The sequence below is a fragment of the Dermacentor albipictus genome, chromosome 8 (assembly GCF_038994185.2).
Source record: "Dermacentor albipictus isolate Rhodes 1998 colony chromosome 8, USDA_Dalb.pri_finalv2, whole genome shotgun sequence".
Classification (NCBI taxonomy): domain Eukaryota; kingdom Metazoa; phylum Arthropoda; class Arachnida; order Ixodida; family Ixodidae; genus Dermacentor; species Dermacentor albipictus.
Genome location: NC_091828.1, coordinates 56,160,021 through 56,172,642, shown reverse-complemented (window position 1 = coordinate 56,172,642; position 12,622 = coordinate 56,160,021). Strand labels below are relative to the sequence as shown.

Here is a 12,622-nt window from a genome sequence, read left to right as displayed (position 1 = left end):
TTTGTGGGATGAGTTCCAAGAGAATATTGTCAATGTGCGTTATGCCTGTGTTGTGCTGCATGCAAGTTATGTTTCTTTTTACCAGCGTAGTTAATGCCCTGGTGTCCCCTTCGGCATAGCCAAAAGATCTGTATCCTGCTAGCTTTGCAATCCCGTGTGTTTCCTGCAGAATTATGACGTCCGGTGTATCCTTGTCTTTCAAATACTGCTGCAAAACTGACTTTTTGTTTTCGTAACTTCTACAATTCCACTGCCATATCCTGAACCCTTCTTTAGCGCGCCTCATTTCGGGTGCGACCATGGGAGGGAGACGGGAGGTTGGAGAGAAGCTGATCTTATATAATTATGTGGTTGTGAAGTGGGTAAGGATTGTGGTGCTTCTGACGCAACAGAGGGGAGTCCATTACCTGGTGACTGGTTTGACTCTAGGATGTCTAATCTACTCATAACTGCTGCTATTGCCTTAGCCATTTCATTCATAATTTCGTCCCGTTTTTCATTTGACTTCTGTATTTCTGCTAGGCTCTTTTGAATATCGGCTAATGCTTTATCTACCACTGCGTTATCCTGTTTATCACTGATGGCTTGGGCCTTGCGTTTGAGTGGAGGGGGCTCATCCCCTTCGTCCATCTTATTGTCCGGGATTTCAAATGGCTCTTTCGTGCTCGCGTGTGGAGTGGAAGTTACCGGACTTATTTGGTTTTTTCCTTCCTTGAGAATTTTGATTTCATCGCTCATACGTGCTAGCAAAATCCTCAACTGCGCGTTCTCGTGTTTTAGTTGCGTGATCTCGTTATTAATGGCAGTCTCCCCACCAGCCCCCGGGCGCACGCCGTCGACCACGTCTGCCCAGCTCACCGTGTTAGTCTGGTTTGCTGAAGAGGATGGCCTAGTTCTGGACATGGATCTGGATCGTGTCCCCGGTGTCCTGGGGCCGGACCGGGATAAGGATCTGGTGGTGGATGGAGACCTTGTTCTCGATCTGGAGCGTCGTTCCCTGGCGTTTAGGAGGCCAGGCGTTCCGCGAGACTCTGCTCTGTCTTCTCTTGAGATAGCGTCTTCATGTTCTTGTCATTCTCGTTGCAGTCTGTGCCATTGTCTCTGTTTAACGATGAAGGGCTTTTTGAATTTGGCTTTGCACGCCTTGTCTGCTGTCGGATGGTCCTCGCCGCATAACTGACATTTAGGTTGGCACCTGTGGTCTTTATCTGGGTTTGATGTTCCACATCCCGCACAAATCTTGTTGTCAGGGTTGGGACATACATCTCCTCTGTGTCCAAGTCTGTTGCATTGGTGACAGAAGTCCACTTGTTTCCTGTACAGGGAGAAAGGGAGTAGCGCTGCCCTGTATCGGACATACGTGGGCACTTTGTGTCCTTCAAAGAGCACAATCACTGTGGTAGTATTACTGAGTCTCTTTGCTGCTATCGCCGTTGGGTTTTTACTCGTAACCACCGCTGCTGTGACGTCTCTTGGGCCCTCGTCGAGTGGGATTCCTCTGATGACTCCTTTGGCCGTCATGTCAGGCGCTGTCTCGTAAGCATTGGTCTCGTAAAACTTGTCTTGAATCTTGATATGTGCTACTTCCTGATATTTGTTTGCACGCTCTTGATCCGAGGTACTGACGATGAGGATATTTTGATAATTGTTGGGGCAGACAATGTCCTCCTCCCTTTCGTCTCGAGGAATACCTGCCGCATCTTGTACCGCAGCTGTGAGGGGAACTATACCGTGCTCAGATAATTTGAGTCCTCCACGCGGTCTGATCACAATCTTGAAATCCCCTCTTGGCAAATGTGGCATTCTGCTTGCCTTGCGTATGTGCTCTAGCCTGCCTTTCCATGGGTTATTGTTGCCCTTGTCGAGCCGCGTCGGTGACAAGGTGCTCTCGCGATGTTGGGAGGTTCGCCGGTCTGATCTTCTGTGTCTGACCTCCTTCCATCCCTTGCTTGTATCCATTTCTTCCTGGGATATGCTGCGCCCCTCTACGGTGACTTCCATCATTGAGAAAATGATCGGCAATTGTTGAGGAAGCCGGCCCCGGCGCGTGGCCTCGCGGCTCTCCCGCCACGAGGTCCGGCCAAAATATTGTCGTAGAGGCTTGGAAAATGGGAATCCCACCTGGTTTTCGGTATCCACTTGTTCCTGGGAACGAGCTGAGTCCGTTGGCGTGCAATAGCGGGTGGCTTTTTGGCGATTTGCGCTAGAAGAACATTCGTGGAATACGGAGTCGACGTGATGTGCAGCCGCTCCCTCCGGCTTCTTCTTCTTCTTCCATGCTCGTGCTTGCGCTACTGAAATTTATTCAAGCAAACTATCTGCTCGGTTCCTAAGCACAGTTATTTTTTTTGTATCTGTATCAGTGGTTATTCCTAAAGCTCGAGTATATGTTCCACTTTTGTGCGCAAGCACAGCATTAGACCTCATGCACGGGACTGGTGTTTTGTGCTGATATGGTCATATGTTTACAAATGAATTGTAACCTATCCTTAACTAAAGAACATTGATTGGAGTAATTCAATTTGCAATCACCTGATATCGCGTTTTTACTGTTAAACTGTCCCATTCTTGCGGTGTTGTTCTTTGTACGGGAGCGGAGTACGAACTGACGTTAGAATTTCTTTGCATTAATTAGTTTGAATTATTAATAATTTTCAAATAATTATTCTTGAATTTTTATTGCTACCGAAATTTTCTTGATAGAGCATGTTCAAATTTTGTGGTTCTATTTTATATATTCTGTGGTAATGTTTTATCTATTTGTGGTTTATTTATGCCTGTTTCATTAGATGTTGATAGTTGTTTACAGTGCGACTTGAACAAGCAACTATGAGATTGTTAGATTAGTACTCTGTCCTTGTAGGCCCAGCAAGGAGATCGGAGAATTAGCAACTCACATACTGGCCACAGGCGGACATGATTGTGCTCTCTACAAAGCTGAGATTGTCTTCCTTATGATAGTATTTAGACATATTATACCCAAACCTACAACATTTATTTCTATTTGCATCATTGCTGGTGCTGCTGTAGAAATAAACGTGTGCTGCCACGCAGAGCTGTGTTCGAAGGCTTCTTCATTATTGCTTCATGGCCATGAAGAAAAAACAAGAGAGCAAGAAACGGTGCATTTTGGTTGTGAAGGGTAAATGTTGAATTACATTGCTTTGTACTTGCAAATAAAGTAACCATTACATTTTGAATAAATATTTTGTGTCAGCTTCTCTTTTCAAGCTGCTACACAGATCATTTCCATAATGTGGGTTCTGCTGCCTTATACCTCCAAAAATTCGTTTTGATACAGGCACTTTTGCCAGCAGAAATGTGCAGTAATTTTAACGTGTGCCACCCTCGCATACGTGCTTTCCACTTTTTAAGATGTGATTATTAGAAATCTCACTATAATATCTCGACGGCATCATACTGCTTGCAGAAAGCTTTCTTTCAACGTGGACCACAGAAAAGAAATGTGTTGCGGTTCCAACCTTTGTACTGCGTATTCACCTCTACAAAAGCAGCACACGTATTTCACCAATTATTCTGTCTTTTGCACATTTAATCCTGAAATTACCAAGTATATGTGCCAGCTCATTTAAAAAGATGAACTTTTATGATGCGTCGTGCCTTCTTTACTAATTGTAGCAAGCTGCGCTGTGTAAATGAGCTGCGCTGAAGGAGTAGCAAGGTGGCAAAGGTGATTAATAGACTGGTCCGGACTGTCTCTGAATATCAAAAATATAAAATTTGAGTTGAAATGTTGATTTCTGCTGAACAAGCTTATAGAAATCGCCACAGCATTTCAAAATTAATCGTTAGTAGGAACATGCCAATACCTGACTGATTATCGTGTAAATAACCAATTGTGGTTAACGGCAGAGCAGTTAAGTCAACATTCCATTTCCGGTTGCGGGAAGCATTCTGCCGCAGATACTCTCCAGAACACATACTGGAAACATGCCATAAAATGTATTGCTGTTCCAGTTGAGATGTTCATGTACCGAATGTTGCTGCAGAGCGTTCACAAATAATAACTAAATCAGCAACGCACTTCATTGCAGATACTGACTTCCAATTTCTGGAAAGTCGTGCCATGCACAATTTATAGTAAATTGGTATGCTTTCAGTACTTGCTGGTTTCAACACACTATGACATCTCCCCTAAAGAAATGAAAAAAAAAACATTTAGTCAAACTTTGTCTCTAAACAATTTTATTGCCTATCGCGCAAAGTCTGATTTCTGTCGCCGCTTTCAGTACTGGCTGGTTTTAATATAAGAGTGCATCTTGAAACAATATTTCTTTCATGGACAAGTTGATACTCATCTTTCCTTTACAAGATTCCGCTTCATTGTTATGACAGCTCTTAATGTTAAGAATCTGTATAGATCTCCCAGATTTATAATACTGTCTCATTGTGCAGGCATCTCAATCAATGTCATATTGACAAATACTTAGAATCCTGTGCACAAGCCAGCCAAATGTTGCCCTGTCTCAAAAAAAAGAGACATTGAAAGAGCGTAGGTTATGGCGTGTTGGTAGTCCATAACTGAGGTTTCTAGCGCACGGAAAGAGACGAGAGACAGAGGCAAGTCGCGGACACAGCGCCTTGCCTCTGTTGACACAGATATATTGTTTCTAAATTTTTCCTAGCCTTGAAGCTGGGTATATTTGTTTGCCTTTTTTTAAATTTTGGGCGTCTGTTTGTCGCTGCCAAGTCGGGTATCACCACATGTACATTTTTCCCAAATAAATAAAAATTCACTTGATATATTCAGAGCTAGATAGTCTTGTCCTTCTTCATGTCCCGTCTTTTCGCGTTTTTTTCCGAAAATGAACTCGACGGCTTGGAGGGTCATTGACCTGGGCGCAATCTGGGTTGCTGCGTGTCAGTGACAGCCATACGTGAAGGTAGAGCCTTTTCTTGAAACAGTGCAGCTTAGGCCGCTCGTGACGATTCAGAGAGTAGAGGTTACCGTAAGCGTAGTTCCTGTAGGTGGTCCAATGATGCCAGCATCAGCCCCATGAGTTCGCATGATGGATTTCGGGAAATGGAGAAAATAAACATATAAAAGTTATTCTCGGCTTATGTAAGATTATTTTCAAACATCCCCTGAGGAACATGCTCCTTAAAAGGCGACGCACCTATTCTAAAGTGATCCTCAAGTTAAAGACAACAGTCTAGGACAAGCGGCTATATCCTGAACTGATGTTTACAGTGCTACAAGTGCTACTGTAATGTGCGGTGAATTTAAGCGGTGACAGTGACCGACTGTTATTGTGCATCAGTGCTCTATTTTTTTCTTTCTCTATCTCTATTTTCCTTTACCTTTACGTCCCCTCCCTCTCTCCGAAGCGTAGGGTAGCAAACCGAATCTTCCCCTCTGGTTAACGTCCCTGCCTTTCCCCTTTCTTCTCTCTCTCCGTGTGTATGAAGTTAAAAAATACTGCGTATTTCTGGGCCCCTTTATAGGTTTGAAAGCAACTGCCCACCACGAGTGTTAGGTTTTCATAACATTTGGGTTATTTCATAGTACGTGTCCCAGGTGATTCGTAGTATTTATTTGAGAGACTGGCCCATGCACCGGTTTTTTGAAGAGAATATTACATGAGATGAGCTACATTTCACGGTAGGCCCCTCTACCAAGGGCACAAGATCACTGTGATTTGAATAGATGCATTACAAAACTATGCAATGTAATTGTTCGTTTATGCTGAAAGTCAGTGCGGACTTATACAAATGAGCCGTGCATATTACGTACTCTGTGAATACTAAGTCCAAAGGAAGAGACGGTATTGTTAACTACTTCTTCTAAACATACGTGGTTTCGTGTACTTCAGAGGCTGTTGTTCATGTTTATAGAGTGGTACCTCCTGAATACTTGCTCTCCTGGCCACAAGTATTTACAGTAGAAATTGTGAAGTACAGGCCAGTTTACTGACACCAATGACAGTACCAGGTTTTAATAAAGGTCAGCCACGAAATTATGCCAGCGGCGAAAGTAATACTGAGGCTCTGTCGCAAATAGGCTTTGTATTCTGCCCATAGGAGTTCGCAATCTCGCACATATCATCACGTTGAGTTACAAGAATGCTCAGCAGAGCTCCAACCGTCGATTATACTGCCTCAGCCCATTACTGAAACTGCAATTACCCAAAACTGATTCGCCACGTGACGCAACATTGTTGTGTTGGCTGTGGATAGGAGCAACCTTCACAAACTCCCATAGCTATCGCATTGGAATGGCAGAAACACCCATGTGCGCTAAGAGCAAGCGCGAAGAGACCATCGACTCACCTGTGTGCCACCGTTCTCGCTTCGATAAACAACACTAGACTCCTCAGTGTTGCTTGAATAAACTGTAGGATGGGACATTTACCTAAGCAAAGGTCTTGGGAGCCTGGCCTCCCAGTTCATCAGCCCAGAAAGCCATTTGAGATCTTCTAAAATTCCCGAAGGCTACAGACTTGAGTGCCCTATTTGTATCCGCCGCACCAGGATAGTGCATGTCAAAGTGCCATCAGGAGTCACGCTTTCTCTCTCTCTCTCTCTCTTTCTTTTTCTCCCTCCTCCCCCTCCCGACTTCTAGGGTAGCAAATTGGGTAGAGTCAGATTAAACTTACTGCTTTCCTTTCTGCCTTCTCTCTCTCTCTCTCTCTCTCTACGCATCGAAGAGATCGAATTTTATGAATCAAGACACCCCAGCAAAAACTTTATTACAAGTATGAGCTCTATGTATGCTTTCCGATCACGCAATATTTGAAGTTAAGTCGTGATAATTTCTCTTTCAGCTGCCACTAGGCGTTCACAAGCGTAATTTCATCGACATATCAGAAGCCTACGCCACCATTTCAACACCAGGAAAGTACGATAAGATAGAAAACAACTGCCAAAAATGGGTAGTTGATTTTCTAAGACTACTGCGGATAAAGATGCCACCGCAAATAAGAACAATTCAAGAGCTTATCCCACGTGCTCGTCTTCTGGCCCAGATAAAGGTAAGAATTTCGCTTGGATATGAAGTGCTGTATTACACATCACTGCTTTTCCCACGAACAATGTGGACCTCTTTTGGGCAACAATTCATCTTTCACGCTTTAGTGATCTTTTCTTGAGAATCTCAATTCAGCAGCGTTTAGTGAGACCATATCCGATACGCAAACGTTCCTTTATATGTTGTCCCTATATCGTGAGGTTTTTAATGTTCCATCATTAATATTACACGTGATTGAAGGGTTTATGAATGGACACATTAAAAAAAGTATTATTTGTGGTACTCTCAGGCGCTGTACTGATTTCGGAGATTAGCATGCACTTTCAGTCAAGTAGCTTCAACAGACAGAACATTTATTAAAAGAAGTTGCGCGCGAAAGCCGCAAAAGATTTAAAATTTCATTTCCTATAATTTATTTTAACCACGCTGTCGACGCGTTGTGAGGTCATAGCAGGATGCACATACGCAATGCCGTATGGAAAATTCACGACAAGAATAACTTTTATGAGAATGACATAAAAACCGGGAGACACAACTTTGTTTACCTTTTGCTTGTTGCACAAAGGTCACTACTACTAATGATATATTTATTTGTAAGAATCCTAGTTCCTGACTACACGAACAAGCAAGTACCACACACAGCGAATGAGGGAAAATTTCGCAACGAGGGTGAATGCGAACAATTCGTTACGCACGCGAAATACACAAGTTAATGTTAGCAGAAAGTATGACTCGTTCGTTGGTTAATGTTACCCGGCTCACACGTGGGCAGAAATTTCAAGCTACTAGGCCAGGCATTCGATGAGCTGGTGGATCTGAAAAAATTCGAGAGCTTCCTGCAGGCATCCCAAAGCAAGGAAACGTTTGTGTGACGAGCAAACATTTTGTAACATTTGATGATGCTAGGGTAGGAAACAGATAAAATAGGCAATGTAAAAAGAAACATAGTGGCGCGGCCTATAACTAAGCAGCTGCCGTGCGGGCTGCTAGGCTAGCCAGCGTAGCAGGACTCTTTGAGGCAATATTAGACGTTGTTTGGGATATCGTTGGCCTTAGTTAGGTTAGAAAAACTGGCGAAGCTTATACAGTGCTCACAAATGGCCACGTCCTGTGCTATAGAGGACTACCAGATAAGAAGCACTTGGCAGTAGGATTCCTAATTCATAAGGACATAGTGGGGCAACATTGCGGAATTTGACAGCATTATTGAGAGGGTAGCAGTAGTCGTAATCATACTTAATTAGAGGCATAGAATGAAGTTAGTACAAACCTGCGCTCCAACCGCCAGTGACGATGATGCAGAAATAGAACAGTTTCATGAAGATGTTGAATTAACGATGCAAAAAGAGCAAACTCAGTATACTGTAGCCATGAGCTACTTCAATGCAAAAGTGGGGAAAAGCAGCCTGGTGTACAAGCAATTGGCAACTACGGCGTGGATTCTAGAAATACTCGAGGAGACCTGTTGGTTGAATTCGCAGAAACGAATGAACTGAGAATAATGAACACCTTTTTCGGTAAGCGTGGCAACAGAAAGTGGACCTGGAAATGCTCTAATGGTCAAACAAGAAATGAAATTGATTTCATACTTTCTGCCCATCCCAGCATAATGCGGGATGTAAAAGTGTTAGGTAGGTAAAGTGCAGTGATACTAGCTTAGTGAGGGCTACCATTCACCTCAGTTGGAAGAAAGAAAAAGTAAACTTGGTCAAGAAGAAACATGCCAACCTAGACCCAGTAAGGGTAAAAGCATACAAATTCAGGTTGGCACTTTCAAACGAATTTGGAGCCTTAGAACAGAGAGATGAAAATGACATAGAGGCAATGAATGAAACCATGACTAGGCTGGCTTGAGAAGCAGCAATTGAAGTGGGAGGTAAGGCCCCAAGGCAACCAGTAGGTAAGCTCTCTTAAGTAGCCAAGCACCTAAAACAAACAACAAAGAATGAAAGTGTCCAACTGAAGAAATCAGATAGCATTCCCGGAACTGTTAAACCTAATCTACAAGGAGAAAATAAGGATATTCGAAATTATAGAGATAGAAAAACTGAGACTAGGCATCGGACAGACTAAGATGTATATACTGAAAGATATACAGGTTAATATGGGCAGAAATCTCGAACGTATAGTAAAAGCAGCGGAGAACTATATACTGACCTGTAGAGTACCCAATGAAGCCACGACACCTCCATTCAAAGTAGTAATGAACAAGTAGACAGGCTCCTTCTTTAAGTACCGATGGTGTTAGAAGGGCCTTGCAAGATATGAAACGAGGGAAAGCGGCAGGAGAAGAAAGACTACCAGTCGATTTAATCAAAGACGGTGGAGAGATAATGCTTGAAAAACTAGCTGCACTTTATACGAACTGTCTATCGACTTAAAAGGTTCCAGAGAACTTGAAAAATGCCAACATTAATCCACAAAAAGGGGGACGGCAAAAAATTTAAAAATATTGGGCCCGTTAGATTACTTACAATATTATATAAAATATTCACCAATATAATCTTATATGGAATAAGAGCAACACTAGACTTTAGTCAACCAAGGGACAGGCAGGCTAGAGGAAGGGATACTCTACGATAGATCACATTCATGTCATCAATCAGGTAATCGAGAAATCCGTGGTGTACAATCAGTCTCTTTATATGGCTTTCATAGATTACGAAAAGGCATTTGATCCAGTAGAGATACCAGCAGTCATAGAGGCATTACATATTCAAGGAGTACAGACCGCTTACGTAAATATCCTGGAAACTATCTACCGAAATTCCACAGCTACCTTAATTCTCCAGAAGTAAACTAGAATGGTAATATAACGGCGCCAGAAAAGGAGACACAATCTCTCCAATGTTATTCACTGCTTGCCTGGAAGAAATATTCAAGCTATTAAACTGGGAAGGCTTAAGAGCAAGGATTGACGGCGAATAACTCAGCAACCTTCAATTTGCCGATGATAGTGTTCTATTAAGCAACACAGCAGACGAGTTTCAACAAATGATTGAAGACCTTAAGAGACACAGTGTAAGAGTTGTGTTGAAAGTTAGTATGAAGAAAAAGATAATGACGAATAGCCGGGCAAAGGAATCAGAGCTCAGGATCGCCAGTCAGCCTCTAGAGTCTCTGAAGAAGTACGTTTACCTAGGTCAAATAATCGCACAAAACCCTGATCCCGAGAAGGAAATTCATAGAAGAATAAAAATGGCTTGGATCGCACACGGCAGACACTGTTAGCTCCTGACTGGAAGCTTACCATTATCATGGAAAAGGAAGGTATACAATCAGTGCATTTTAGCGGTGCTAACATATGGGACACAGACTTGGTATCTGACAAAGAAGCTTCAGACCAAATTAAGGATCGCACAAAGATCGATGGTACGAAGAATGCTAGGCATAACCTCGAGAGGCAGAAAGAGAGCTGTTTGGATCAGAGACCAAACGTGTATAGCCGACATTCTAATTGACATTAAGAGAAAAAATGGCTTTGGGCAAGTCATGTTATACGCCGGTCAGATAACTGTTGGAATATGCGGGCTACAGAATGGGTATCAAGAGAAAGCAAGCGCAGTAGAAGAAGGCAGAAGGCTACAGGGTGCGATGAAATTAGCAAATTCGCAAGTGCTAATCGGAATCGGTTAGCACATGACATAGTTAATTGGAGATCGCAGGGAGAGGCCTTCGTCCTGCGGTAGACATAAAATAGGCTGATGATGATCATGATTAAGAAATTTACGTACAATTAAACTTTTAAGGTACTGAAATGTACAGGCAGTGCTAAACTAAACGACTATCCTGCGAATATTGTGAACTGTTGCCGCAATATTAGACTGCAGAATAATAGTACTAAATCTATTTAACTTTCTTTTTCTCACACAACGGCTGCTAATTCACCGCTACTTTTTAATTTCAGAAGAATTTTTCACAGTGGTAGCCTTGTGTGTCTTAGTGTGATATTAGAGAAGCCGCGAAATTTTCGTAACCACATGCCTTTTTTTAACAAGAGAGCACAATGTAATGCACAATGCACAATGTTCGCAGAGTTTTTATTTGAGAGGGTCATTTCAACTGAGTTTTCATTCACACGCAATGCTTTTTTTAGGAGGGGGAATGCGTACCGCGCGCATTTGCCCGTCTTGAAGACAGCACAAAACTGAGGCATTTCGCCTTATTACAGCTATGAGCTGCACGTAAGATTCATCTCCGGTGCTTGCTCTTTCAGGAATTTTGTAGGTTCAGAAGCAAATAAGTATTCGCTTTTTTCACTTCTACTGCACATGTACACGCTAAAGCCCAGCGAAAGATCTTAGTTCCCATCAATACTAACATGCAGTTTCTTTACTCTAGTTTCCCACATTTCGGTTCTTACAGTGACTGTTCCGAAGACTTAGGTCTATGTTATACTTACGACCAATTTTTCAGTCACGTTACAAAGACATTTTATGGAATCATGTATTAAGAACTTATCTGACTTCACAGAATCATGTATTAAGAACTTATCTGACTTTACATGATTTAGGTCACTAATGTCTACATTTCCTCACTTGATATAATAATTGCACTGCTGACTGATGATGACAATTAATGTTCTCATTTATTGAAATAGATTCCCTGACTGCCGGCTGACTTCAGAAATCCGCTATTCCTTCAAAAATATCCACATCCCATAGCTTCCTCGTTATACTAGCTGGGGCTCTCTTTCTCAGTCTGCTAACTCGGGGGCTTCCCTCTGTATGCATAACCCATCTTTTGTAACGGTTATCGGCAACATACAGCAACAAAATCTGAATTACAACAATGTTCGCGGCAGAACCATGGCAAGACGAAAGCGAAATTCGGTGGAATCATGGCATCATTTGCAAATTAATTTTTTCTATTAGGTGCGTACCTGATATGCATACGGCCTTAATGTTAGGCCTGTCAGCAGCAGGTTGATTGTGACGTACACTTTCTAGTCATGCACTGAAAGTATCACACAATTTGCAGACGTGCTCCTTCAAAGTCTTGACAGCTCGATTTATGAGTGTCTTCCTGCTGCCTTAATCTGCTCCTATATCTGCTTACCAGAGTGTTTTGGCGAAAATGTACCGTGGTCGTTGCTTTGGTCTGTGCATCCATTTCCAGTTTTATGTGCGTTTTCTATGGTATGTAGCTAATTCGTAATTTGTATAGTAGCTAAGGTTTCTAGCACGTCACGTTATAAGTACTGTGTGCTAAAAGGTCATTCAAATATTGCATTGATCAAATGCTTGGAAACATCTTCCCGAAGAGTTTCTTGAATGTGTGTGATGTTTTTCTGCCTCGTTATTCTTCCCTGGCATATGCCACGTTTTCAGAATGCGACTGCTGCAGTCTGCTTTAGTGCGCCTATTCATAAGGTGTCGAGTTTTCTATTTATTTTGCATGAACATGAGAATTTATAGATGGGAGCGCGGCAAGATCACCAGTCTACAGTTGCCTAACTGTGTAACCCAACAGTGTGTTCCCTCATATTCTCTACTTCCAAGAATGCCTGATTATAGAAACACCATAGCTGTCTATTTAAAAAGGAATGGGGTGTTGACTCCTGGGCTGAAGTAATTTTCTACAGGTACTTATACTATGTTATTGTTATTATTATTATTATTATTATTATTATTA

The 12,622-nt window shown here is 42.4% G+C and overlaps 1 protein-coding gene and 1 long non-coding RNA gene across 2 annotated transcripts in view; one reads left to right on the top strand and one right to left on the bottom strand.

Annotated features, from left to right (window-relative positions):
* The window catches only part of LOC135921733 (uncharacterized), an 89,146-nt gene that overhangs the window by 24,929 nt on the left and 51,595 nt on the right, over positions 1 to 12,622 (bottom strand). The window lies entirely within an intron of this gene.
* Positions 1 to 12,622, top strand: part of LOC135921734 (uncharacterized) — a 49,347-nt gene that overhangs the window by 35,458 nt on the left and 1,267 nt on the right. Inside the window, exon 4 of the long non-coding RNA XR_010570598.2 lies at positions 6,786 to 6,992. This is a non-coding gene — a long non-coding RNA (uncharacterized lncRNA). The remainder of the gene's footprint in view (positions 1 to 6,785; positions 6,993 to 12,622) is intronic.